Raw genomic sequence first — 27,494 nt, 5'->3', positions numbered from 1 at the left:
ACTCTAGAAGGCTCGCAAAGGGGCCACATGTACACCTGGCCTCTGCATTGAAGAAGAGATTTTGGTTGTAAAGAGAAACAAAAAATGCACCACAATAGGAAGGGTGGGGATAAAATGTCCCAGGTTGCAGTCTTTCATTCTGCACTATGGCTGAATTGGAGGTGAGACAAAAAGGATAAGCAGACAAATAATCAGGTGTGGTTTTTAGATCACCCCAGGAAAATATACAAGAGGACAAAGAGCTGAGTGGTGCTCCGTAAATCCTACTTTCCTCCAATTTAAAAAACTGCCATAAGGTTCTGGGCAGAGGAGACATCGGAGAAAATTAACAGCCAAGGTTACCGCAGATTCAATACGTCTAGGGGCCAATAATGCTGAAGATACTTGGAGCTGTTTGTTAGTGCTACACCTGATCATTATCAGACTTGGAAGAGAGGACCCACATTCTCCTGTCCCATTTTTGAGCAGAGAAACGGGTTCAGAAATGAATCCACGCAATCCAAATCAGTTCAAACAGATTTTTTTTTTCATACTGTGGTTTGGCCGGGTGATTTCTTGAGCCATTAATCTGTTCAATCGGAGCTTCGTTCTCTTGCTTAATTTTTATTCTTGATGCAAATATGCATCCAGGAATATATATATTTGCGAAAGCGTGCAAATGCGAGTAGATTAATAGGTACCACTTCAGTGGGAAGGTAACAGCATTCCATGCACTATCTATATATCTATATTATATTTCTCTATATCTCTATATCTATCTATCTATCTATCTGTCTGTCTGTCTATCTATCATCTATCTATCTATCTATCTATCTATCTATCTATCTATCTATCTATCTATCTATCTATCTATCTATTTCTATATTTCTATATCTCTATCTCTATCTCTATATCTATCTATCTTGGTGGAGCAGTGGGCTAATGCCTCCTTAAGTAACACCAGCTGCCTGCAATTAGTGCAGGTTCGCGTCCCACCAGGCTCAAGGTTGACTCAGCCTTCCATCCTTCCGAGGTAGGTAAAATGAGGACCCAGATTGTTGGGGGCAATAAGCTGACTTTGTAATAATGCCTCTGGGGGGGGGGGCAAAAGCCCTAATAAGCAGGCATATACATAGAATGAAGGCTACTGCTAAGCACATTGATTTGTGCTTAGATTGTAAGCCGCCCTGAGTCTTCGGAGAAGGGCGGGATATAAATGGGATTAAATAAAATAAAAAATATCTATCTCTATCTCTATCCCTATCTCTCTCTCTGTCTCTCTCTCTGTCTCTGTCTCTCTCTCTATATATATATAGAGAGAGAGATAGATGATAGATAGATAGATAGATAGATAGATAGATAGATAGATAGATATAGATAGGAATGCTGTTTCCTTCCCACCGAAGTGGTACCTATTAATCTACTCACATTTGTGTGCTTTCGAACTGCTAGATGGCCAGGAGGCGGGGCAAGGAATGGCAGCTCACCCCACTGTGCGGAGCTTCGATCTCCAACCCCCACCAGCATCCTTAACTGTTGGACCATCACGCCCCATCTATAAACAGCATATATACCAACAATCTAAATTTAAACAGAAGGATTGAGTTTCCCGAGGAATAACGGCCTAATATATAGATTCTTATGCCCAACTACACCTGTATGCTGGGAATACCTATATATCTACATCTATAAACTATCTACCTACCTCTCTCTATAAGGTTGCGGGCAGACTGGAAGTTAACGGCTAAAGATGAAAAATGATTATAATAAAGCACCCTGAGAAAATTCCTGTGGGCATCCAGATGTAATCTCAGTATCCGATTTCTCACAGCCCGTGCAGGGGCTTCCTTTTCCGCATCAGTGGCTTGCAATAATTTATATTTGGGCTCTAAAGCTGGGAGAGGTAGAAGGAAAGACAAGACGAGCTGAGAGGGGGACGGACTCAGCTACAGCAAGGAGGAATGTACAGTTGGAAGAATGGCAAGACCGGTGACAGACCACCATGCAGAACATCTCTCTAGGTGGCTGCTGAGTCAACAATCACTCGATGGCACATAATCAAGCAAACCTTCCTTACTAGATACTACCAGTATCTGAGGGGCTGCCACAAGGAAGAGGGGGTCACGTTGTTCACCAGAGCACCAGAAGGAAGGACGAGAAACAATGTTTGGAAATTAACCAAAGAGAGAAGCAACCTAGAATTAAGGAGAAACTTCCTAACAGTGAGGACAATCAACCAGTGGAACAGCTTGCCACCAGAAATCGTGGGCGCTCCATCCCTGGAGGTTTTTAAGAAGAGACTAGACAGTCACTTGCCTTGAGATGGTATAGGTCACTGGTGGCCAACCTATGGCACGCGTGCCACAGGTGGCACACAGAGCCCTCTCTGTGGGCACGCACACCATCGCCCCAGTCCTAGGCCTTCAGCTGGGTATCATAAAACCTTTTCGCTTTTTAAAAAAAAGGTTCAATCAATCAATCAATTTCAACTTCTTGCAGGAAAAAAAAGATCTCACAAAGCTGGAATTAATTGATTGAACTTTTTAGTTGCACCCAGTCTGCCGTTACCACAGCAGCCACGCCCACCTAATTAGCAACGCCCACCCAATGGGCCACGCCCACCCGGCACCCGACAATACATAAGAGGGTTTTGAGTTGCAGTTTGGGTACTCGGTCTCTAAAAGGTTCGCCATCATTGGTATAGGTTCTCCTGCTTCAGTGGGGGGCTGGACTAGAAGACCTCCAAGGTCCCTTCCAGCGCTATTCTATTCTATTCCTATTCTATTCTATTCTATTCTATTCTATGCAGCAGCAGAAACAAGGCACTGCGGCATGCAACAACGGGGCAGGGCTAGGGAGTATCACACAGGCGCTAGCCGCACCGTTTGCAGCACGCACATGTTTGCAGCACATACATGTGTGAGGTCGGCAACCTCTGATCTACTTCACAATCGGTGGCTTGCTTTATGACAATCATAAACACGGTCTTAAAATTGAGTCCATCATGCGATGCCTTGACTTACAATTGCAACAACCAAAATTTTGGGCCCCACTGTGGTCATAAGGACTACCTGTAAAGTATTATAAACCATCCTTGAAGATTCTTTATTAATATTCTGCAAGAGTGTGAGAACAGGACTTTGATCTACAAAAATACACATTCTTACTTGTTTCTAAAAGAGCTCTGATAAAGCAGGTCAGCTTGAGCTGGCTGAATCCCATGGATGAACAAACACGTAAATGACATCTATAGAGGAGATAAACAACTCCTTTTTCCAGCCAGTCCTATAATTATTAAAATCTAGAGCAAAAACAATAGTTAGCTCATGAAATGGTTCTGCTGATACCACACATTCTATAAGGAGGCAGGGATCAAGAAAGACATGCACACAAGCCATACAGGTGTAGGTCTCAATTTAGCCTGGTTAAGGAAGCTCATCAAGCATTATTTAAATTCACATTTTCTGAAATGATATTTCTATGGAAAATATGGGAATTGGTTCCAGTTTGACAGAAATCAGCAACAATGTTAAGCGTAAGTTTTTTATATGAATATTATTTAAGCATTACAGTAAAGGATAAAAAAAATACTTATTATTTCAACAAAGACACAGAATTAAGCTTGTGTTGTTGTTTTTTCTGATGAAATCTTCCCTTTCTCTGTTTATTTGATATTGATATTTTATCCTGTCTTATTTATTTTTCTAAATAACTCAAAGTGGCAAGCATATCTAATATTCCTTCCTTTTTCCCACAGTAACAACCCTGTAAAAAAAAAAAAGAGAGAGAGAGAGAGAGAGAGAGAGACAGAGAGACAGAGAGACAGAGAGAGACAGAGAGAGACAGAGAGAGAGAGAGAGAGAGAGAGAGAGAGAGAGAGAGAGACTGGCCCATAGTTACCCAGCTGACTTTCATGTGAAAGGCGGGACTAGAATTCACCGTCTCCTGGTAATTGGCCCAAAGTCATCCAGCCATCTTCCATGCCTAAGACAGAACTAGAAATCACAGCCTCCTGGTTTCTTGCCCAGAGGTCCCCAACCTGTGGGCCTTGGGCTCTTGGCCACTGGGCCACCTGAGTGGCTGGCCAGTGCACATGTGTGTGTGCACACGGATCTCCCCTACTTGCACTAGCATCGTGGTGGTGTGCGGGTGCTAGCAATACTGTGAACATCATACAGGCGCTAGCTAACATCATCACGAGCACGCCCGCACTCGCCCTGGCATCGCTCAAGCGCTTGTAGCCCCATTTTCATTGCATACGCAATTGTGGCCCCGTTCGTGCATGCGCCTGCAGCTCCGTGCATGCATGCGCATGCATGAAAAGGCATTTTCACACACCCCTGCACCGGGCCCCAAGCAAGAAGGTTAAAAAGGTAAAGGTGCATGCATGCTAGTCGTTTCCAACTCTAGGGGCCGGTGCTCATCTCTGTTTCAAAGCCAAAGAGCCAGCACTTGTCCGAGGACGTCTCCGTGGTCATGTGGCCGGCATGACTAGACGCCAAAGGCGCATGGAACGCTGTTACCTTCCCACTGTAGTGGTCCCTACTTTTCTACTTGCATTTTTACGTGCTTTCAAACTGCTAGGTTGGCAGAAGCTGGGACGAGTAACAGGCGCTCACTCTGCTACGCGGCACTCGGGATTCGACCTGCCAAACTGCCGATCTTCTGATCGACAAGCTCAGCATCCTAACCCACTGAGCACCCCCTATTTCAGCCTGTAGACTTAACCACTAGGCCCGTGGTAGTGAATCTATGGCGCTCATGCCAGAGGGGGCACTCAGAACCCCCTTTGTGGGCATGCGTGCTGTCACCCCAGCCCTTCCTCCCCCTGCGGCCCTCTCACCAGCAGCCCCCTGGAAGAGAGTCGCCCCTGGGCGAGGCCTGCACGGAGCAGCGCAGCCATGGACATGGCAGCCAGGCAGTGGGGACAAGACTCCACCCTCACACCCCGTCACGCTGAGAGCATGGTCGCCATGGCGTTGCTGGACCGCCTGGGCAATCTGCTGTGGTGACCCGTGGAGGTGGTGGGTGGTCCTGAGGCTGGGCAGGGTGGGGGTGGTTTTTGGGTACTCGGTCTCTAAAAGGTTCACCATCACTGCACTAGACGAAACTGGCGCTATGTTGCATGCACAAATATTAGCAGCCTCTAAACCTCCCACTGCAGTTGTGCATGCTCAAGCCTCAATTGTATGCACATCTGCTCCGTGTTTAGTGAATTACAGGTTGCAATAAGTGCAACCCAGTAGCAATTTACAATTTGCACTCAATTGAATGTGGCTTTATTTGAATTCACACTTCTCATGACCTTCCTGTACGTTGAGTGTGCTTGGATGAGGCATCCAGTATAATTAGGGAGATAAAAGGTCCTGAAAAAAAGACACATGCGCTCTGGATTTAACTTGATTAAATTCAGAGAGGCAAGGGCTCTCCTCCATAAATAATGCTTTTAAGAATTCTCCATAATCATTTCTTATTATGAAGGCTTCGAATTCAGCCTTTAGAAAGCTGAGATGCTCTCAGAGCTGCCCCAAAGAGCTATAAACGAGTGACTGAATTCAACAATGCATCTCCGGAATAAATGCCAATTACTTGAGGTTGTTACAATACACCAGACTGGAAATAGAGCCGAATGGTTGGGCGACAACATGCTAAAACGTAGTTTGTTTCTTCATCTCAGCTGAAGGAAGCTTTTTGTCTGCGTTCTGGAGCTAAACAGGGTAAGGACAGATTCGTATTTGGATGGAAGACCGCTAGACCAGAGGTCCTCAGACTTGGCCACTTTAACACTTGTGGACTACAACTCCCGGAATTGAGTCCACAGCTCGGTAGTCGGCTACCGAGGTCTTCCGGACAGGCCTGATGGCAAAATGCAGGCCGGAATGCAGCTGCAGAATGAAGATGCTCCTTTGGCTGCAGAAGAAGTAGACCAGATGGGCAGGGCTGTCAGTGCCTGAAAACAAGCCCTGCCTCTTTTGGAGATGATGATGATGATGATGAGGAGGAGGAGGAGGAGGAGGAGGAGGAGGAGGAGAAGGAGAAGGAGAAGAAGAAGAAGAAGAAGAAGAAGAAGAAGAAGAAGAAGAAGAAGAAGAAGAAGAAGAAGAAGAAGAAGAAGAAGAAGAAGAAGAAGAAGAAGAAGAAGAAGAAGAAGAAGAAGACCAGGTCTTATTTTCGGGAAAACACGGGTATTATTTCCTTGTACCTCTGCTGGTCGGTGCTGCTCAGTTCCCAGCCCAGTCTCCTGGACCACCAAGAAATGCTTCGTTTTGTGACACGTATCCAGACCAGTGTTTCTCAACTTTGGCAACTTGAAGATATGTGGACTTCAATTCCCAGAATTCCCCAGACCGAAGTTAAAGAAAGAACTAAAACTATAAAAATTACGCCAGTTTGGTAGACTGGCTAAGGCAGCAGCCAGAAACTGAGAGACCATGAACGCTAGTCTTTGACTTAAGAGCAAAGCCAGCTGGGTGACTGTGGGCCAGTCACTCTTTCTCAGCCCTAGGAGTGATGCAATGGCATCACTTCCTTCCTAAACCTTGCCAAGAAAACTACAGGGACTTGTCCAGACAATTGCCAGGAGTTGACGCTGACTTGAAGGCACGCGGACATGCATACCGTCGCAAAAACAAACTGAAAAAAGGGAAACATTTAAAAATGTATTTACATTATCTACAGAGAAGATAATTTGGCCCAATTTTTGAAGACTTCATTAAATGTTGACCTCGACAAAGTAGTATTGATCAGCTTCCCTGTTACATCAATAGATAGTTCATAACTAGAAAGTAAACACACACCAACTCTGTGTGCTCATGTCTTTAGAGCAATGGAGAAGAATCTATTTTGCTGTGCCCAGTGCTCAATAAATAATTCTCGATATACTGATAAAATCTAAATCCTTCACATATAATTCAAAGTGGATTCACATCTTTACACTATATTAAAAATGTACTACTATTATACCTCAAATGGGACAAGAAAGAGACAATCCCGTAGGATCTAACTGTCTATTTGTATACCACATATTACAATTCGGGTACACAATCACAAGTATCTAGTTGTCCACCCCATATTACAATTCTAGTATGACGAGCAGCCCTTTTAAAACTTTCTCTGGGACAGTTTCTGAATAGAATAGAATAGAATAGAATAGAATAGAATAGAATAGAATAGAATAGAATAGAATAGAATAGAATAGAATAGAATAGAATAGAATAGAATAGAATAGAATAGAATAGAATAGAATAGAATAGAATAGAATAGAATAGAATCTGGAAGGGATCTTGGAGGTCTTCTAGTCCAGCCCCCTGCCCGAGCAGGAGAACCTATACCAGTGATGGCGAACCTTTTACAGACCAAGTGCCCAAACTACAGCCCAAAACCCACTTACGTATTGTCGGGTGCCGGGGGCGTGGCCAATTGGGTGGGCGTGGCTGCAGTGGTAACGCCAGACTGGGTGGGACTAAAAAGTTCAATCAATCAATTCCAACTTTGCCAGATCTTTTTTTTTTCCACGAGAAGTTGAAATTGATTGATTGAACCTTTTTTTTTTGCATACGGCGGCAGAGGCCTAAAGCGAAAAGATTTTATAAAACCCCGCTGAAAGCCTAGGACTGGGGTGATGGTGCCCTTGCCCACAGAAAGGGCTCTGCGTGCCACCTCTGGCACGCGTGCCACAGGTTCACCACCATGGACCTATACTATTTGACTCCAACTTCAACTCCCAAAATTCCCCAACCAGCTGAGAGCTGAAATCCACCCATCTTCAAGTTGTCCAAGCTTGAGAAACATTGCTCTATGGTGTCTAATAAACATAAAAATAATATTTTATTGATTTAGTTTCATTTAGTTTGTCAATGACACTAGCTAACCACTAGACATTGAAGATAATAAACATAATATTCCGTTAAGGACAAAGAATTAGTTGATATGGGTTATGCCAACTCTTCATTGCCAAGTTCTTGCAACTACAGCTAGTCCTCAATTTATGACTACAATTGAGCCCAACATTTCTGTTGCTAAGTGAGACATTTGTTAAGTGAGTTTCCCCCATTTTACAATCTTTCTTGCCACAGTTGTTAAGTGAATCACTGTGGTTGTTAAATTAGTAACATGGTTGTTAAGTTCCCCCACTGACTTTGTCGGGAGGTTTAAAAAAAAAGGGATCACGTGACCCCAGGACACTGCAATGGTCATAAATATGAGTCAGTTGCCAAGTGACTGAATTTTGATCATGTGACCATGGGGACGGTGTAATGGTCAGGTGAAAAAGGGTCCTAAGTCACTTTTTTCAGTGCCGTTGTGACTTTGCACAATCACTACATGAACTATTGTAAGTCGAGGACTACCTGTCACCTATCTTAGTGACACACCTTTATCACTAAAGGTCATGCAAACCACATTTCAATATAGTCATTCTGGGGTTTAGACGTGACTATAAAGCATCTCGCCCCAAATGTGAAATCAAGAAATGTTTTAACTGAGCCAGAAATTTCAGAGCTTCAGGCAATTTAAATTCCTCTGGCATAAACCCAAATGGTTTAAAACCCTGATTGGCAATAAGCTGATTTATGGTGTGGTATGAATATTCTTACTTGCCTGTAAAAAAAATGTACATTTTGAAAATAGGATTGTCTCCCAAGTATAAATTTGCCTCGCGAACAAGGAGCAAAATGACACCTTTGCCCCAACATGTTCCAAAACAGGCTTGGAAACTTTTCATGCAAAAAATATAACTAGAGTGATTGCTTAAAACAGAGCTGAGTTCCTGCACCATCACAAGGTCGCCTCATATTTATGACTAATGCTATGGGTAATGAACTTTCCAATTCTCACCTTGGTGGTTTTATATCACCCGTCCCCAAACATACAGAAGATGCTGCTTATTTTGAGGGGGTGTGATGGCTCAGCAAGTTAAAGATGCTGAGCTTGTCAGCTGGAAAGCACCTTGTGATGGTGCAGGAACTTGGCTGGAAAGCTGGCAGTCCAGGTTCAAGACCCGAGCGTTGTACGATGGGATGAGCTCCCGTTTCTTGCCTCAGCTCCTGCCCAACTAGCAGTTTGAAAGCATGTAAATGCAAGTAGATAACTAGGTACCACTTTGGTGGGAAGGTAACAGCGTTCCGTGTGCTTTGGCCTATAGTCATGCTGGCCACTTGACCACGGAAGTGTCCTCGGACAACGCTGGCTCTCTCGGCCAAGAAACAGAGAGGAGCCCCGCCCCCTAAAGCCGGACACGGCTTTAAAGGGGAAACTTTTATCTTTAAAGTGAACTATACAACCTTGTTGGGCATCAGCAACAAAACATGAATCTTAAGTTCAGAATCTAGTAAACTTATATCTGGGAAGTCGTCTAGGCCAGGGGTCCCCAACCTATATGGTCTATGGCCCACGGCCAGGCCGTGGCCTACTGGCCACCAGGCCGCGGGACAGGCTGGCCAGTGCATGCACATGTGCGTGTGCACTCATCCCCACTCACGCTAAAGCCCGCAGACCCATTTGCACATGCGCGCGGAGCTAGTAGCGTCTGCGTGCATTCACAAACGGGGCCGCTAGCACCGTGTGGGTTGTGCAGCTTGTCCACACATGCATGCAGGGCTAGCAGCAGCAGCTAGCGCCTGCGCAAATGGAGCTGCTAGCCCCATGTGGGTGCGCACAGCCCCATTCGCGCATGCGTGTGTGCATGCGCAAATTTCACAGCTGCTCCCTTTTCTGCCGGGCCGCCAGCATGAAAAGGTTGGTGACCTCTGGACTAGGCTATTTTATGCTGGGAGATGCCCAGCTCCCTACTCCTTACTCTTGGATCACACAGAAATGCCTCATTTTGTGACATATAGCTGGCCCAGTGTTTTTCACACAGATCTTTGCAGCCCAGATGTAGTGGCCTGATCCCAAATATCCAGGCTTGTAGAAGACATAGGGCGAAGAGTGGGATGGGGGGGGGAACTGCAGTGGGGCTCCTGGGACTGCAGATCTCAAAGCAGCTCTTCCCTTGCCTTCACTATGTAGTCCTCAACATACGACCGCAAATGAGAGCAGCTAAGCCAGGCAGTTAGTTAATAAGTGAGCCATGCCCGATTCTATGACCTGTTTTGCCACTGCTGTCAAGCAAATCAATGTGGTTGTTGAGTGAATCTTGCAGTCATTAAGCGAATCTACCTTCCCCCGTTGACTTTGCATGTAGGAAGTCAGCTGGGAGAGTCGCAAAAGGTAATCACATGAAGCTGGGATATTACAGCCCTCAAAAATACACGCTGGCTGCTAAGTGCCTGGATTTTGATCACATGACCGCGGGGATGTTGTGACGGCCGTTAAGCATGAGGAACGGTGGTAAGTCACTTTTTTCAGTGCCTCTATAACTCTGAACAATCCCTAAACTAAGCCAAGGACGACTCGTACAATCCACATCTGTCAGATCAGATTTGGACCTTAGTGTGTAAATAGAAGGATTTGCTTTAATTTGTATTTTCTTCAAGCACCAGGCAAATTCTTAAGAAAAGAGGGCAACAGATGGTAAAGCTTCGCTTTCTTCCTTTCTTGAGGCTACCTTTGGAGAATAATTTGTGCCACAACAGACAGTTGAGTGACAAACGCTTTCCTGAAGGGAGAATGTTAGCATATGACCTGGATTATATCTGTAGCAGAAGAGACTTCCAAATGCAGTTCCAGCCTTTTAATTCCAGAATTGATTGCTATTCAGTTTTAACTTATGGTATAATCATTTAGGGAATTTTACTGGCTCTGTTTTGTGCTGCTGTTTAAAACAGATTGCCCACGGACTACAGCGAGTGCTTGACTTACAACAGTTCGTTTAGTGACTGTTCAAATTTACAACAGAAATGCTGATATCCTGGGATGGTGATTCCCACACTAAACGCCGAATTCAATTCCTTGCAAGAACTTCTCTGGAGCTGAGGTTAAGAATTGGTTTGAGTATTTCAACCAAGGCAGCCTTTTCTTTTTTAAATTATAAATGAATACTTCTGTTACCGTCGGAACAAACATTAAAGCAGAAAGATCCCCACTTCTCTCAGGATAATCCTGGATGAGTCTAATTTTGTAAGGGTGTGAGTATTTTAGGCAGTGCTTTTTTTGTAAAAGAAAAAGGTGCCGGAACTCATACGTCATACAACCCGCCTTGTCTACCCTACAAGGTTCCATCCAAAAAAGGTGCCGGAACTCCATTCTGAGCATTCTATGAGAAAAAAAAGCCCTGATTTTAGGCATGCTCTAATTCAGGGGTAAGCAACCTTGGCTCTTTTATGACTCCTGGACTTCAATTCCCAGAATTCCTGAGCCAGCGTGGCTCAGCTTGGAAATCTCTCCCTTTCCCCTCAGCATGGCTGGCTCAGGAATTCTGGGAGTTGAAGTCCATGAGTCGTAAAAGAGCCAAGGTTGCCTACCCCTGCTCTAATTGGTTAGATTCTCATTCTCTCTCTCTCTCTCCACAAACACATGCAGATTCACACAACCTGTGCAGACAGTCCTCGACTTACGATCATGACTGACCCCTACATTTCTTGTTGCAAAGCGAGATATTTGTTAAGTGAGTTTCACCCCATTTTACGACCTTTTTTGCCACACTGGAATTACTGTAGTAGTTGATAAATTGGTAACCCAGTTGTTAAGTGAACCTGGCTTCCCCACTGACTTTGCTTGTCAGAAGGTGGCAAAAGGAGATCACGTGACCCCGGGACACTGCAACAGTCATAAATACGAGTCAGTTGCCAAGCCTCTGAATTTTGATCATGTGACCATGGGGAGGCTGCAATGGTTGTTTAGTGTGAAAGACGGTCATAAGTCACGGTTTTCAATGCCATTCTAACTTTGAATAGTCACTAAACACACTGTTGTAAATCGAGGACTACCTGTACATTTTTAGCTTGTGCCAAGCATCCTTCACCTAGGAGCCAATCTTCATTCTGTTTTTTAGTCAAGAGTGAAAAGACCAGTGGTCCCCAACTTTAGCGGCTTAGTGGCTGGGCCGGGGGGGGGGGGGGAAAGAGGGGAACCAAGCCGTGTGAGTGGCGGGCCAACACGCACATAGCTGCACTTGTGAGAGTGGTGGGCCAGCGTGCATGTATGTGTGTGTCAGCCCGCCACTCATGCAGCCCAGTTCCAAATAGGCCACGGCCCAATAATGGCACTGGGGACCACCGGAATAGATATTCTAAGATATTTAAATTTAACCATAGACTTTCTACCCTAAACATTTAACCTTCAGAGGTTAAAATATTAGCAGAAACCCAAAAAACAGGAGTCAGTTACCAATTTCACAGTCAAGAGAGAATGAAAGAGAGAGACAGAGACTATTATAGAATATATACAAATTATATCATTTATATTTAAATATCAAAAATGGAATCTATATAAATATAGCAAAGTTATCGATAAAGGGGAATGTTTGTAGGTCGAGGTTGAAATGAGGGGTCCTTGGTGCTCTCTGAGCTTGGTTGCTTTCTTGCAGTTGTTTCATTACCCAACTAGCTAACAACGCCGGTGCAAGATATTAATTGCAATATGTCATAATTACATGGATGTATAAATAATGAGGCCTTCTAAAGTTGCCTCCAGCAGCATGTAAGTTGAATAAGTAAATAAATACATTATTATATACTGTGTATTAGCATACATAAATACAGAATATAAATTTACAAAACATATATTAGATGTTAGGTGTTGCTTCACTTGCAAACGTGGTAGGCTTTTTAAAACATCCTTCTGGTTTTTTTCTTCTGCCACTTTTCCGAGGTATACATAATCTGGAACTGCAGTCAAACTGGAGGTGATGATAGTTTTATTGACAGGGGAGTGTTAAGTGGGAGGGAAGGAAGTTGCTTTATCGGCAGACTGATGTGTAATGGCCTCACCCTTCTCAAACTGGCTTGGGAGTTGACCCTGCTAATTTTAATCCTATCCTTTGGAGCCAAATCCTTAAATTCTCACTCCACAAAGCAGCACTTTTCAGAGTTCGTCCTTTTTAGATTTCAAGCAGGGGTGTCCAACCACGGAAACCTTTAACATTTGTGGACTTCAGTTGCCAGAATTCCCAAGCCAGCATGTATTTCCCCAATTTCCAGATTCATAAAATTCAAAAATTAGGACCTCAAAAGAAGCGTTAATAGGGGGACAGAATCAAGATCGCGTGAAGTTCTAGTACCGCTTTACAAAGCCGTAGTAAGACCACACTTGGAATACAGTATTGCATCCAGTCCTGAGTCACCACAATACAAAAAAAAAGATGTTGAGAGTCTGGAAAGAGTGCAGAGAAGAGCAACACAAATGATTAGGGGGCTGGAGGCTAAAATGTATGCAGAACAGTTACAGGAAAGTCTAATGAAAAGAAGGACAAGGGGTAGGGGGACATGATAGCACTATTCCAATATTTAAGGAACTCCTACAAAAACAAGGCGGGGGGGGGGTGTCAAACTATTTTGTAAAGCACCAAAAGGCCAGACAAGAAACAATGGTTGGAAACTAACCAAGGAGATCGAACTAAGGAGACGTTTCCTAACGGTGAGAGCAATTAACCAGTGGAACAGCTTGCCTTCAGAAGTTGTGGGTGCTCCATCACTGAAGGCTTTCAAAAAGAGACTGGACAACCATTTGTCTGAAATAGTTTCCTGCTGGCACAGGGGGTTGGACCAGAAGACCTCCAAGGTCCCTTGCAACTCTCTTATTGTTCTATGTTCTAAGAACGAAGAGGTGGAATTCCATTTCCCAAGCTGATTGGCTATAGTTTTAACTTCATTCCCATTTGTAACCCATCACGTCTCCAATTTCATGATTTACTAAAAGCTGCAGATATTTTATGCATGTTTTGCTCCCACTTATGAGGCATCACCACTTCTTACTCCGGAGCTCAGAGCAAAGAGAATAAATCTGTGTTAACACTTTGGTATAAATGGATCTCTAGATTGCAAGTTGGCTGTATATGAAAGTTTTAAAACACTCTGAGAATAAAAACCTAAGAAATCACTCCGGGTGCTTCTATCAACAGAACTACTTCCGCAAATTCAGCAAAAAAACCCAACATGGTGGGTTTTAACACATCAGCCATTTTTTGGGCGTGAACTGCATTTAATTCAATCCTGTCCTCAGTTTTAAGCATTGTCAAGACTTCAGTCCTTTCTGAACAAACGCTGCTGTTAAAATAAACTTTGCTGTTAATTCTGTATTTTTTAAGAGGCCATGTGAGAACCTGGGACTTTTCTAGGCTGAACTTAATTCTGCTCAATATTAATTTTATTGCTTTATAAAAAGAATGAAGCACATTATTCCAATCTCATTCACTCTTTCAGGGATCCTGAGTCCTTTCTAGGTTAGTTTTAGCAGTTGTTCATTCCAGTTTTCAAAGCAAAAGTATAAAACATCTCCAAAAACAAAACAAAAACCAAGAAAAGAGATTAAGGAAAATGATCAACAGCAGAGGAGAAATTGCTTTGAATTTCCTCCCTACTGTGAGGATGCTTGGATTCCATAATCTGAGTATCCGCATAAAAGAATTAATTACCTACCTCATTCTGCTGTTTTAGAAAGAAATGGAAAAATTACCCCATTCTTTTCAAATAGAATTACTTAAGAGTTCAACAGTCTGGTGCAATTTAATGGCAGGCAAGATGTGAATGGTCTTTTCAGATATAGTTTTTGCAAGAGAACAATAACCTTTTCCCACCATTGTAATACCTCGGCTTAACTACCATAATGAACCCCACCCATCACAACTGTAAGCCGTGATGGTTGTAAAAGGGGTCAAAAAACATGACCAATCCAATTTTACCGTCTTTTTTTACAGCAATGATAAAGCAATCACTGTGGATATAAAACAGGGGTCTTCCAACTTGGCCCTTTTATGACTTCTGGACTTCAACTCCCAGAATTCCTCAGCCAGGCACGCTAGCTGAGGAATTCTGGGAATTGAAGTCCACAAGCAGGGGTCTTCCAACTTGGCCCTTTTATGACTTGTGGACTTCAACTCCCAGAATTCCTCAGCCAGGCACGCTGGCTGAGGAATTCTGGGAGTTGAAGTCCTCAAGTCATAAAAGAGAAAAGTTGGAAGACCCCTGATATAAAACAAGCCAGTGTTTCAATACGGGCCAGTTTTGCCGAAATCCAGAAGCGGATGCCGATTTTCCATCCCAAAAAATGTCCTAAAACATGGTCACGTGACCACAGGATGCTGCAAACAGCCGTGAAGCAGCCTGGATATTGAGTGCTTCATATGAGGTCATGTGAGAGAGGCAGGCCTTCGGAATCAGGTCTTAAGTATCCATGAGGAGAACCGCTGTGACTTTGAAGAGTCACTATGTGACTGCTTGTAAGTTGAGGACTACAATTTCTATAACAGGAGTTGACACCTGCCCCGCAAAAAACAGGTTAATTTCGAAAGAAATAGAAACAGCACTGAAGAATATGGCAAGGTTTGTACTCTTCTGCAGTGCTTTTCAAACTTGGCCATTTTAGGATGGGTGGACTTCAACTCCCAGAATTCATAGGTAGCTGAGGAATTCTGGGAGTTAAGTCCACACCTCTTAAAGTTACCAAGTTTAAAAGAACTTTGTATTACCACCCCAATTGAGCTAAGCCAGAGGTAGGTAACCTTGCCTCTTTTATGACTCGTGGACTTCAACTCCCAGAATTCCTGAGCCAGCATGGCTCAGCTTGGAAACCTCTCCCTTTTCCCTCAGCATGGCTGGCTCAGGAATTCTGGGAGTTGAAGTCCACGAGTCATAAAAGAGCCAAGGTTGCCTGCCCCTAAGGCTAAGTGAAACATTTGTTAAGTGACCTTTGTCCCATTTTATAACCTTTCTGGTCACAGTTATTACATGAAACACTGCAGTTGTTAAGTTAGTAAGTGAATCTGGCTTCCCCATTGACTTTGCTTGCCTGAAGGTCGCAAAAATGGATCATCACATGATCCTGGGAAACAGCAACGCTCATAAATATGAATTGGTTGCCAAGTGTTTCAATGGGGATGCTGCAACGGTCATGAAGTCAGAAAAACAGTCCTAAATCTTACTTTTTTTTTAGTGTAACTTCAAATGGTCACTAAGTGGACTGTTCTAAGTCAAGGACTGCCTGCACAAGTAGACCTCAACTTACAACAGTTCATTTAGCGACCGTTCAAAGTTACAATGGCAATGAAAAATGTGAGTTAAGGCTGTTTTTCACACTTACGACCTTTGCGGCATCCCCATTATCATGAGATCAAAATTCAGATGCTGGGCGATTGGTTCATAGTTATGACCGTTGCTGTGTCCCAGGGGGGTCACCTGATCCCCCTTTGCGACCTTCTGACAAGCAAAGTCAGTGGGGAAGCCAGACTCACTTAACAACCAGTTTGCTAATTTATCAACTGCAGTTATTCACTGTGGCATGAAAGGTGATAAAATGGGGCAAAACTCACTTAACAAATGTCTTCCTTAACAACAAAAATTGGGGGCTCTATTGTGGCCATAAATCGAAGACCACCTGTACTACTTTATACTGGGTCTAGGAAGGAAAAATATTCACACTACTCTAAGTTGGAACACAAGCAGCCACAGCTAGTAAAAAAAATTCAAACTGCAAGTCCTTAAAAGAGACTCACCCGCATTCTGATGAACCACACATATCTAGTTCAACAGATCTTCCTCTTTGTGCCATTCATCTCGTTGTCTTTCCCTTTCCCACCATCTTTTCCCGGCTGCAAAACCCGGTGAAGCCATCCCCGACTCAAATCCAGATGCCACATGGGCTGATAACTTGCGGTATTGGCAAGTCCCCTGGATTGAATAACGGGGAATAAGCAGAAGTGCAAGAAAGAGAAATTCCTCCACATTGAAAAGCAGTGGTCAAGACGGAACCATTCATCTCGTCAGCCGGACCAGATAGCCTTTGCAAAACCTCCTGTTACTGGCAGGGATTTCCATGACAAATCGGCTGAAATTTGGATCCCTGCAAATGTCCTTTCAGCAAATTTCTCTCTATAGCTGAGAGTACGCTTGCAATATAAATTAGCTCTCCTGGTTTCAGGGATTCAGTAAAAATGAAATATTTTCTCGCTTGACGGGCTTAATTCCAAACTTTCTTCTCCGAAGCCCTACCCTACTCTGGCTTTGCAAGCTGCCAGCCAAATCCTATTAACCATCCATCATTGTCAATGTCTATTTCTAGCAAAAGACCCAGGCAAAAGGAGCCAACAGAGGCAGGAGGTCTGCAAAATCACAGGCCCAGGAGATAATTCGTTAGCATCCAGCCTGTAAACTATGACAGGTGCAATGGTTACCTTCTCATTTCCTGTTCACATCTGGATGTTGGAGGTTAAGTAATGGATTCATTGATCCTGCAAGCTCAACAAGAAGACATAAAATCTGCACCGGATCCACAGCAATCGGGTGATTTCAAAGCAGATGATAATCCAAACGATCACAATCGTTCCAAAATGTCAAAGGATTACACCAGCCAGCAACAGATAATAAATTCAAACCAGGGGTCTTCAAACTTGGCCCTTTTATGACTTGTGGACTTCAACTCCCAGAATTCCTTAGCCAGTGTGCCTGGCTGGGGAATTCTGGGAGTTGTAGTCCACACATCTTCAAGAGACTAAGATCTGAGAAACACTGTTTCAGATCGAGGGAGGAAAGTGGGAAGACAAAGTTAAATTGCTGAAAAACGTGCTATTGTTTCTCCTAATTTCCTGCTTGTAAGTGTGCTGAAACACACAAACCACAAACCATTGTGAAAGCGAGACAATCTCCTTGCACAACCCTTTTGGCACAAGAGTCAAAAGAACAAAGGTTGGAGAGAAAAACATAGTCTTTTTTTTATCCCATTTATATCCCGCCCTTCTCCGAAGACTCAGGGCGGCTTACAATCTAAAGCACAAATCAATGTGCTTTTCTCTTAACCATTGTTTATCACTACTGGTTAATTAAATGGCTAATTATCTCTTGGTTCCTTCCAATCTTTCTTCTGATATATTTAGCTTTTGACAATACCCAAATGTCTGAGGATTTTATCCAACAGTTAACTGATCATCATCAGTAAAATAATTACTTTAAGTAAACCATGGCACTTTTTTGTAAAAAAAAAGGCATTGTTATGCTTTTATGGGCTACTATTGTTTCATTAGATGGTTTCATATTATTTTTATTGCATTTTTCTAGTTTTATCTATACTGCAGATGTTGGTTCAATTTGGTGACCTGCAAATATAATAAATAAGAAATACAGGTGTTGGGTGTGGTGGCATTTTTCTTGGGTTTTAATTTAAAAGTAAACTTTAAAAAAACACGCTGCCCTTCCTCCAATGCACTGCAGACAAATCTCTGCATCTGCAGACAGCGCAAGGGAAGATGGGAATTGTAGTTTACACGGTTGGTGGATTGTAGAAAGCAATCTGGCTATTTTTGAGCCATCAATTAGAACAGGTTTGAGCTCTTTCAAAAAGAAAAGCTGTCACCAAATAAGATAAGAACATCTTGGATTAACCACCCCAGATAAAATACAGAAAACTAACAGAGAAATAATGTGATCTTTTACTATGTAAGACTGTGAAGAACAAACAAACGAATTATCCGTAGAATGTGAATTAATTTTATTTTCATGGGAATATCCTAAGGGGATTATTGTAGCCTCACGTCACATTTACTGCTTTTGCAATGATAACAGGCTTGATTTATTCTTAAATTGACTGTTCCTTTAACATGAATCACAAGCAGCCACTTCATAGAGATTTATAAAGAATGTGTATGGCATTGAGAATTGAGGCCTTTGAACTATGGTGCTGGAGAAGACTCCTGCGAGTCCCTTGGACTGCAAGGCGATCAAACCGGTCAGTCCTAGAGGAGATCAACCCCGACTGCTCTTTAGAAGGCCAGATCCTGAAGTTGAAACTCAAATCCTTTGGCCACCTAATGAGAAGGAAGGACTCACTGGAGAAGAGCCTAATGCTGGGAAAGGTTGAGGGCAAGAGAAGAAGGGGACGACAGAGAATGAGGTGGCTGGATGGAGTCACTGAAGCAGTAGGCGTGAGCTTAAATGGACTCCAGCAGATGGTAGAGGACAGGAAGGCCTGGAGGAACGTTGTCCATAGGGTCGCGATGGGTCGGACACGACTTCGCAGCTAACAACAACAATGGCATTGTGGGTATGTACAGGTAGTCCTTGACTTACGACCGTAATTGAGCATGCTGTTACAGAAGTAAATAATGACAGTTGTTAAGTGGGTGATCACATGATCATGCCCAATTTTACAACCTTTATGTGGCGGTTGTTAAGCAAACCTATTGTTGGCTATGGGGCAGTTTGGCTGGAAATTGTAACTCACCAGGTTTTATAAAAGATGTTGTAACTCGTGGTCACATGACCATGGGCACTGCAAAGGGTAGTAAAGGTAGGCCAGTTGCCAAGCACTCAAAATGTGGTCATGTGACCAGTGTGTGTGTGTGTGTGTACACGTCTGTATGTCTATAAGAACTGTCAATTCAGATCCTAAGTATCTTTTTTGAGGGATTGTTTGTTTGGGTCCCTGGTGCTCACTGACTTTGGTGCTTTTCTTGCAGATGTTGCATAACCAAACTAGGTAACATCATCAGTGCACTGATGATGTTACCTAGTTTGGTAACGAACCATCTGCAAGAAAATCACCAAGTGCAGAGAGCAGCACCAAGGACCCACAATTCAACCCTAAGCTACAAATATTCTCTATTAAGATTGTTTCTTCTTCAGTTTTTACCTCAGGGGTGTCGAACTCCTTCGTAACTTTAAGACCTGTGGACTTCAACTCCCAGAATTCCTCAGGCAACATGGCTGGCTGAGGAACTCTGGGAGTTGAAGTCCACACACCTTGGCAACTTTAAGACTTGTGGACTTCAACTCCCAGAATTCCTCAGGCAACATGGCTGGCTGAGGAACTCTGGGAGTTGAAATCCACACACCTTGGCAACTTTAAGACTTGCGGACTTCAACTCCCAGAATTCCTCAGGCAACATGGCTGGCTGAGGAACTCTGGGAGTTGAAGTCCACACACCTTGGCAACTTTAAGACTTGTGGACTTCAACTCCCAGAATTCCTCAGCCAGCCATGCCTTTCGGGGAGTTGAAGTCCACAAGTTTTAAAGTTGCCGAACTTGGACACTCCTCTTCTACTTGTTTCAGAAGCCAAACTATCTTCATCCTCCTACAGTTTTCTATTTGGTTCCTGTCTTGATCTTGTCAAAACACACAAACACACCCAGAGTTCATTTTAGGGCTCCAGAACCTCCATTCTATCATGAGAACCAAGGTCCTATTTTCACCATTTCCTCCCTTCTTTTGTGGTTTTTTTCCCCCCAACAGCCACAATTTGGCACATTTGCAAAGCGGAGACTCGGCCAAGCCTTCATGCAACCAAGAGGACAAGGCCTTTCCATCCTGGCTCCTTTTAAACTCCGGAGCCAAGTGAAACATCAGAACCGGCGCAGATAGATCATGACAACTCTTGCAGTTCTGGCCAGGCGGTTGTTTACGGTGCACCAAATCCTCAAAAGAGCGAAGTGTCAGGAAAAAAACAAAACAAAAGGCAAGGTATTCAATCACATCTGAGGAAAAAGAAAACTGTATCTCATTAGCTCCCCCTTTTAGATGCAAATCCAGGAAAAAGATTTTAATTAAAAGCTTAATCTTGACAGTGTTTCTTCCCCTGCACAGCGCTGGTTTAAACAAACGTGCCGACAGTTTGCTCTATAGTTTTGTCATGCGCTCTGAATGTGCCTGCCAGAAAAAAAATATTTATTCTATGTTTACATGGGTTCAGATTAAACTAATTTGTCGGAACTGCATTAATTTCTGCTGGGAGCCAGATCTGGAATTTGGGGAGGGGGTGGGGGAAATTTCCGAAAGGACCTTCCCTCTGAGGATCAAAACACCCCTTTTGTGTGTGAGGAGGAAGAATTCAGCCTGGATCTCCATCGTTTCAGCTTCAACTCTGCTTGAGGTCATGAAGAGATTACCGCTAATCAGAGTAATCCATTTGGGCGGTAAAGAAACCTCTTAAATAAAGATGTATCAAACAGGAGCCAGCAAAAATAGATCCCCAAAGGCCCGACAATTAAGGGAGGCTGCCCAAACTGTTCCCTCTCACAGAGGATGGTCTGAGAGTTTTCCACTATTCTTTCTTAGCATTTTACAGCCGTTCCTTTCTCCATTTCAATAAATTTGTATTAAGGGAGAGAGGATCCTTGGAGTCATGCGTGACTCTTGGTGACTGGCGTCATCATCCATTAAAGGGCCACCTACCCAAAGAACAGCTGAGAATAACTCAGGGAGAAGAGCTGTTTTGCTGGGCAAGTGAGAAATAATAATAATAATAATTCCTAATAATACCAGCACTCAGATGGGGGAGTGGGGTTCTCCAAAATGTCTTTAATGCACGAGAACAGTCCCATCCATGAAGCTACAGTTATTTTATATAGTGTTTTGCAAACTTGGCAACTTCAAGATGGGTGGACTTCAACTCCCAGAATTCCCCAACCAGTCATGTCCATCCATCTTAGGAGACTGAGAGATAGTGATTTCGTTTAGCAGAGGGGCAGGCAATCTTGGCTCTTTTATGACTTGTGGACTTCAACTCCCAGAATTCCTGAGCCAGCATGGCTAAGCATGGAAACCTCTCCCTTTTCCCTCAGCGTGGCTGGCTCAGGAATTCTGGGAGTTGAAGTCCACGAGTCATAAAAGAGCCAAGGTTGCCTACCCCTGGTCTAGGATTTCAGTAATAAAGAAGACAAATGGACAGAGGAATGTATATATGGAGTGACTTAACACTTTCATTATGTGTGACTGACCCCAAGGATGCTTAGCCCCGTATACACAGGAAGTCCTTGGCTTACGAGCCCAAGTGGGACCAGAATTTCTGTGCGCTAAGCAAGGCGGCTGTTAAGTCAGTCACACCCGTTTCGCAAACTTTTTTTTTTGCCACGGTTATTAAGAAAATCACTGCAGTTGTTAACTGAAGCGTGCCGTCATTAAAGAAATCTGGCCTCCCTGATTGACTTTGCTTGTAGGAAGGCCATGACCCCGGGATACTATCAACCATTGTAAATGCATGCCAGTTGCCAAGCACACAAATTTTGATCATGTGACCGTGTGGACGCTGCAATGGTTGTAAGTGTGAGGACTGGTCGTAAGTCGCCTTTTTCAGGGCCGTTGTGACTTCGGTTGCTATACAAATGCTTGTCAGTCAAAGACTACCTGTATACTTACATACACAGCTACAGCTAAAAAGTTGCCTCGTATGGAAGATGAGACATTAAGATTGAATAAATAATGAATAAATAAATAAATGTAGTCCTCAACTTACAACCATTCTTTTAGTGACCATTTGAAGTTACAGTGGCACTGGAAAAAGTGACTTAGGACTGTTTTTCATCCTTACGACCATTGTAGCATCCCCCTGGTCACGTGATCAAAATTCAGATGCAACTGACTTGTATTTATGACAGTTGCGGTATCCTGGGTGTGTGTGTGTGTGTGTGACGTGATCCCCTTTTGTGACCTTCAGACAAGCAAAGTCAATGGGGAAGTCAGATTCACTGAACAACTGTGGAAAGAATGGTCATAAAATGGGGAGAAACTCACTTAACAACTGACCTGCTTAGCAGCAGACATTTTGGGATCAATTGTGGTCAAAAGTCAAGGACAACCTATAAAAGGGTAAGATTAGCATTGAGGAGATGTCGTCCATCTTCAGCCATGGATATTCCTTGGGAATTCTTTGGGATAGTCGCTTCCTTCTCTGCCCATCAGCCTAAGTGGAATAGCGGGGAAGATACTAAATTAGTCCTCCCTTCCCAAAGAAGTTCCCTGGGTGACTCTGGACCAATCTCTTGAAAATCTCTGGAAACTAATCAGGGAGAAAAGCAACCTGGAATTCAGGAGAAACTTCCTAACAGGGAGGGCAATTAACCAGTGGAACAGCTTGCCACCAGAAATCGTGGGTGCTCCATCCCTGGAGGTTTTTAAGAAGAGACTGGACGGTCACTTGTATCTGAGATGGTGCAGGTTCTCCTGCTTGAGGAGGGGGCTGGACTAGAAGACCTCCAAGGTCCCTTCCAGCTCTATTCTGATTCTCTTTGCCAGTCCAACCAACCTCCCTGGGTTGTTGTTCTGGAGGAAGAAAACATTGGAAGGCGTGTTACAATCAAACAAAAAAACAAACAAACGGAAAAACAATGCATAAATCTTTTTTTTCCCCCCATCATGACCGTCTCGTAAGTTGGTCATCCTCCGAACGTAGCCCTTGTCCAGAGCCACTTTTAAAGCTTTATTGCTGGTCAGAGATGTCGCGAATAGCCCATCTCCAAGCCCAATAGACTAGGCAATAAACAACCATGCCATATATCACCCGGCAGAGAATGGCAGCCATGGCTGGGCTGGGCTGCTGTTCACATCACAATAGCCAACGCCGCGCATTAAAAGTCGCATCCACGTAGCGGAGAACGTCTTGAGGAAGGAGATGCCCACACCTGAACATGCTTCCATTGTGCTAAAGTCCACGTCTGCATTATCTAATCCGTTTTCTGGCACCTGCAGTAGGCATGTAGCATGACATGCCATCTGCAGCCTGGACGCATGCTACACACACATACACCCACGCACGCCATCCCATGCATTTAATAGCTGGCTAACCTCTGAGAAGGGCGGATCATGCTACATATTGATAAAACCTTAGAATCAGAGATTATGTTATAAGGATTAATGTCCGTAAAACAGGACCGTTCATACAACTCTGCTTTTAGCCTTTTCATACGTTTTTTCCCCCTCATTCTGCCATCTTTGTTACATTGGACTGCGATTTTCAAGTCACACGAACGAATGAATGAACACAATTTTTTTTATTATGGCCGCTGACCAAAATTACGAACAAAAACCACATTAAAAAAAAAGTAAAAAAAAAAGAGACAAGATAAAATATTACGATTGGTGAGGCCTTCATTTGCGGGTAATAAAAGTCTTCCTAATTTATAGGCAGCATAAAACAACATTTAGCTATGCACACCGAGAGACTGAATCACACCGGATCTGATAACTTCATAAAAAAACATTTCCGAGAGGCATTTGGCAATGCCTATAAACCTATTCTCACTTTTTTTAAAAAAAAACCTGACTTTTTTCCTTAACTATATATTTTAACACCTATTAAAATAAATAATAGTCACGTTTGGACTGCCCAGCGGTCCATGGAGGCTATATACTGAATCTGACTCCCTTCGTTAAGCAGACCCAGTTTTAAAAGCTAAAACAAGCCAGCAAGCAAAATAACAAGACAGCTGGTCAACATTTTAAGGTGGGTGACAGTTTGCTTGTTCCCCCCCCCTTTAACAAAGATCCCTGATGGCACCAAGAAATAAACCTTGCACAGAAATCAAAAGGCTTCGCTTCCCGACTTTTACGAGGTCCTTTTTAATGGCAGGATTTGAAACAGAAAAAAATGTGCTATTGGACGAAAAGATTGATAGGATTTTTTTTGTACTCGAAGTAATTCCACAGAGAGAGAGAGAGAGAGAGAGAGAGAGAGAGAGAGAGAGAGAGAGAGAGAGAGAGAGAGAGAGAGAGAGAGAGACCCACCCCTCAAAATATCAGAAGGGGTCTTACAGCACCTTTTCCGACTAACGAAAATGTTTTTTAATAAGATCTATTAGGGCAAAAACTATTAGCAGCCTTCTGATCTTTTTCCTACTCCAAGTCAGTAGGAAACCAAGCCAACGACTGGGGGGCGGGGGGGGGGGGGTCACCGCCGCAGAGACCCCAGACCCAGGGCTGAAAAGGCAGCCTTTAGAGCGAGGGAGCAGATATATACTGTATAAGAGAGAGGCGGCGAAAGAGTCCCGCGGAAAAGCCCGTCCGACTTCTTTTCTGCACCCGCTGCCGTGGGGGGGTGTGTGCTCCGGGTTGGAGGACTGGACAAGGTCGGGCTGAGTAGAGGGGGAAGGAAGGAAGGAAGGAAGGAAGATGCGTGGATGGGAGGGAGGGAAGAAGAAAAGAAGGAAGGAAGGAAGGAAGGAAGGAAGGAAGGAAGGAAGGAAGGAAGGAAGGAAGGAAGGAAGGAAGGAAGGAAGATGCGTGGATGGGAGGGAGAGAAGAAAGGAAGGAGGGAAGGAAGGAAGGAAGATATGTGGATGGGAGGGAAGAAGGAAGGAAGGAAGGAAGATGCGTGGATGGGAGGGAGAGAAGAAGAAAGTAAGGAGGGAGGGAGGAAAGGAAGGAAGGAAGGAAGGAAGGAAGGAAGGAAGGAAGGAAGGAAGGAAGGAAGATGCGTGGATGGGAGGAAGGAAAGAAGAAAAGAAGGAAGGAAGGAAAGAAGATATGTGGATGGGAGGGAAGAAGGAATGAAGGAATGAAGGAAGATGCGTGGATGGGAGGAAGAGAAGAAGAAAGGAAGGAGGGAGGAAAGGAAGGAAGGAAGGAAGGAAGGAAGGAAGGAAGGAAGGAAGATGCGTGGATGGGAGGGAAGAAGGAAGGAAGGAAGGAAGATGCGTGGATGGGAGGGAGAGAAGAAGAAAGGAAGGAGGGAGGGAGGAAAGGAAGGAAGGAAGGAAAGAAGGAAGGAAGATGCGTGGATGGGAGGGAAGAAGGAAGGAAGGAAGGAAGATGCGTGGATGGGAAGGAGAGAAGAAGAAAGGAGGGAGGGAGGGAGGAAAGGAAGGAAGGAAGGAAGGAAAGGAAGGAAGATGCGTGGATGGGAAGAAGGAAGGAAGGAAGGAAGGAAGGAAGGAAGGAAGGAAGATGTGTGGATGGGAGGGAGAGAAGAAGAAAGGAGGGAGGGAGGGAGGAAAGGAAGGAAGGAAGGAAGGAAGGAAGGAAAGAAGGAAAGAAGGAAGGAAGATGTGTGGATGGGAGGGAGAGAAGAAGAAAGGTGGGGAGGGAGGGAGGGAGAGAAGGAAGGAAGATCTGTGGATAGAGAGGGAGGGAAGAAGGAAAAGAAGGAAGGAAGGGAAAAGGAGGAAGGAGGGAGAGAAGTGGATGGGAGGGAGAGAAGAAGAAGGGAGAGGAGGGAGGGGAGAGAGGAAGGAAGGAAGATATGTGGATGGAGGGAGGAGAAGAAACGTGGATGGGGGGAGAGAAGAAGAAAGGAGGGAGGGAGGGAGAGAGGGAAGGAAGGAAGATGTGGATGAGAGGGAGGGAAGAAGAAAAGAAGGAAGGAAGGAAGGAAGATGCGTGGATCGGAGGGAGGGAGGGAGGGAGGAAAGGAGAAGAAAAAGAGGCCGCAAAGTTGAAGCAGGGAGTGCACCGCAGAGGAGGAAGAAAGCCAAGCCGGGCGCGCTGCTTCCCCGTCCTCCGCTCCGTCCCCGGGAAGGAAGAGAGCCGGGGCAACCGGGCCGACGCCACTCACCCGTCCCTCTCTCCGCAGCAGCCCAAGTTCAACACTTTCCCCGCATCCCGAGAGGCGCCAGGCCGGCGGCGGCGGCAGCGGCTCGGCTGCGCCCACGATGCTCCGCCGGCTCCGGGGGAGGCCGCCTCGCCCCACTTCGCAGCCGCCGCGGGGAGACGGCGCGGCCGGGCGGGAGCCGGCAGGAGGAAGAGGGGGGGCGCGGGCTCGGCCGCGGGGAGCCGAGCGGGACGGCGGCGGCGGCGGCGGCGCCGGGGAAGCGGGCGGGCCTCCCTCCGTCCAGGTAATCCCGCCTCGGGCGGCCGGACGGCGGATTGGCTCCAGCAGGCGGGATTTGCATCTCAATGGCCAGCGCGCCAGCCAAGTTTGCAGCGCCGGGCAGCGGGAGGAGGAGGAGGAGGAGGAGGAGGAGGCGCGCCTTCCGCGTTGGGTTGTGGTTGCGCAGGCTTGTGGAAGTCGCCGGAGGGGGTGGGTAGGAGGAATGGAGGGGGGGAGGTTGTAGCGCACAACTGCTGACTCTCTCTCTCTCTCTCTCTCTCTCTCTCTCTGTGTGTGTGTGTGTGTGTGTGTGTGTGTGTGTTTGGGGGGGTGGGTGGGCAATGCATCCTGAACCGTTGGGAACTCCTGGAGAAAAGACGCATGCTGCGCTAGCCCGTGTGGTGTGCCTGCCGGGACCCGTAAGCAGTTGCGTACATCCCTGGCACAAGCGCTATTCTGGGTGGCCGTGGGCACCCCTGGCACAAGCATCTGAAGGTGGTTATGTGCATCCCTGGCACAAGCGCTTTCTGGGTGGCCGTGGGCACCCCTGGCACAAGCATTTGAAGGTGGTTATGTGCATCCCCGGCACAAGCGCTTTCTGGGTGGCCGTGGGCACCCCTGGCGCAAGCATTTGAAGGTGGTTATGTGCATCCCCGGCACAAGTGCTTTCTGGGTGGCCGTGGGCACCCCTGGCACAAGCATCTGAAGGTGGTTATGTGCATCCTTGGCACAAGCGCTTTCTGGGTGGTCGCAGACATCCCTTGCACAAATGGTTTCTGCATGATTGTAGGCATCTCTTGCACAGTTTCTGGATAGTTGTGGGCATCCCTGGCACGAGAGGCTTTTGGGTGGTTGTCCTTTTACACAAGCCTACGCAACACAGGCTAACCTTGACTGCCTGATTTGGGGGGG

At 45.0% G+C, this 27,494-nt stretch overlaps 1 protein-coding gene across 3 annotated transcripts in view; it reads right to left on the bottom strand.

Annotated features, from left to right (window-relative positions):
* Positions 1 to 27,494, bottom strand: part of SHROOM3 (shroom family member 3) — a 163,953-nt gene that overhangs the window by 58,410 nt on the left and 78,049 nt on the right. Inside the window, exon 1 of one of the 3 annotated variants that reach the window (XM_081332568.1) lies at positions 26,328 to 26,400. The exons of the other annotated variants lie outside the window; for them this stretch is intronic. The gene's annotated coding sequence lies outside the window, so the exon portion shown is untranslated. Of the gene's footprint in view, positions 1 to 26,327; positions 26,401 to 27,494 lie in introns of those variants that run through there. 3 annotated transcript variants of the gene reach the window in all.

This window comes from Vipera berus, assembly GCF_964194415.1.
Source record: "Vipera berus genome assembly, chromosome: 7".
Taxonomy (NCBI): domain Eukaryota; kingdom Metazoa; phylum Chordata; class Lepidosauria; order Squamata; family Viperidae; genus Vipera; species Vipera berus.
The sequence above is the reverse complement of the archived record's forward strand: the minus strand, read 5'-3'. Positions and strand labels throughout refer to the sequence as shown.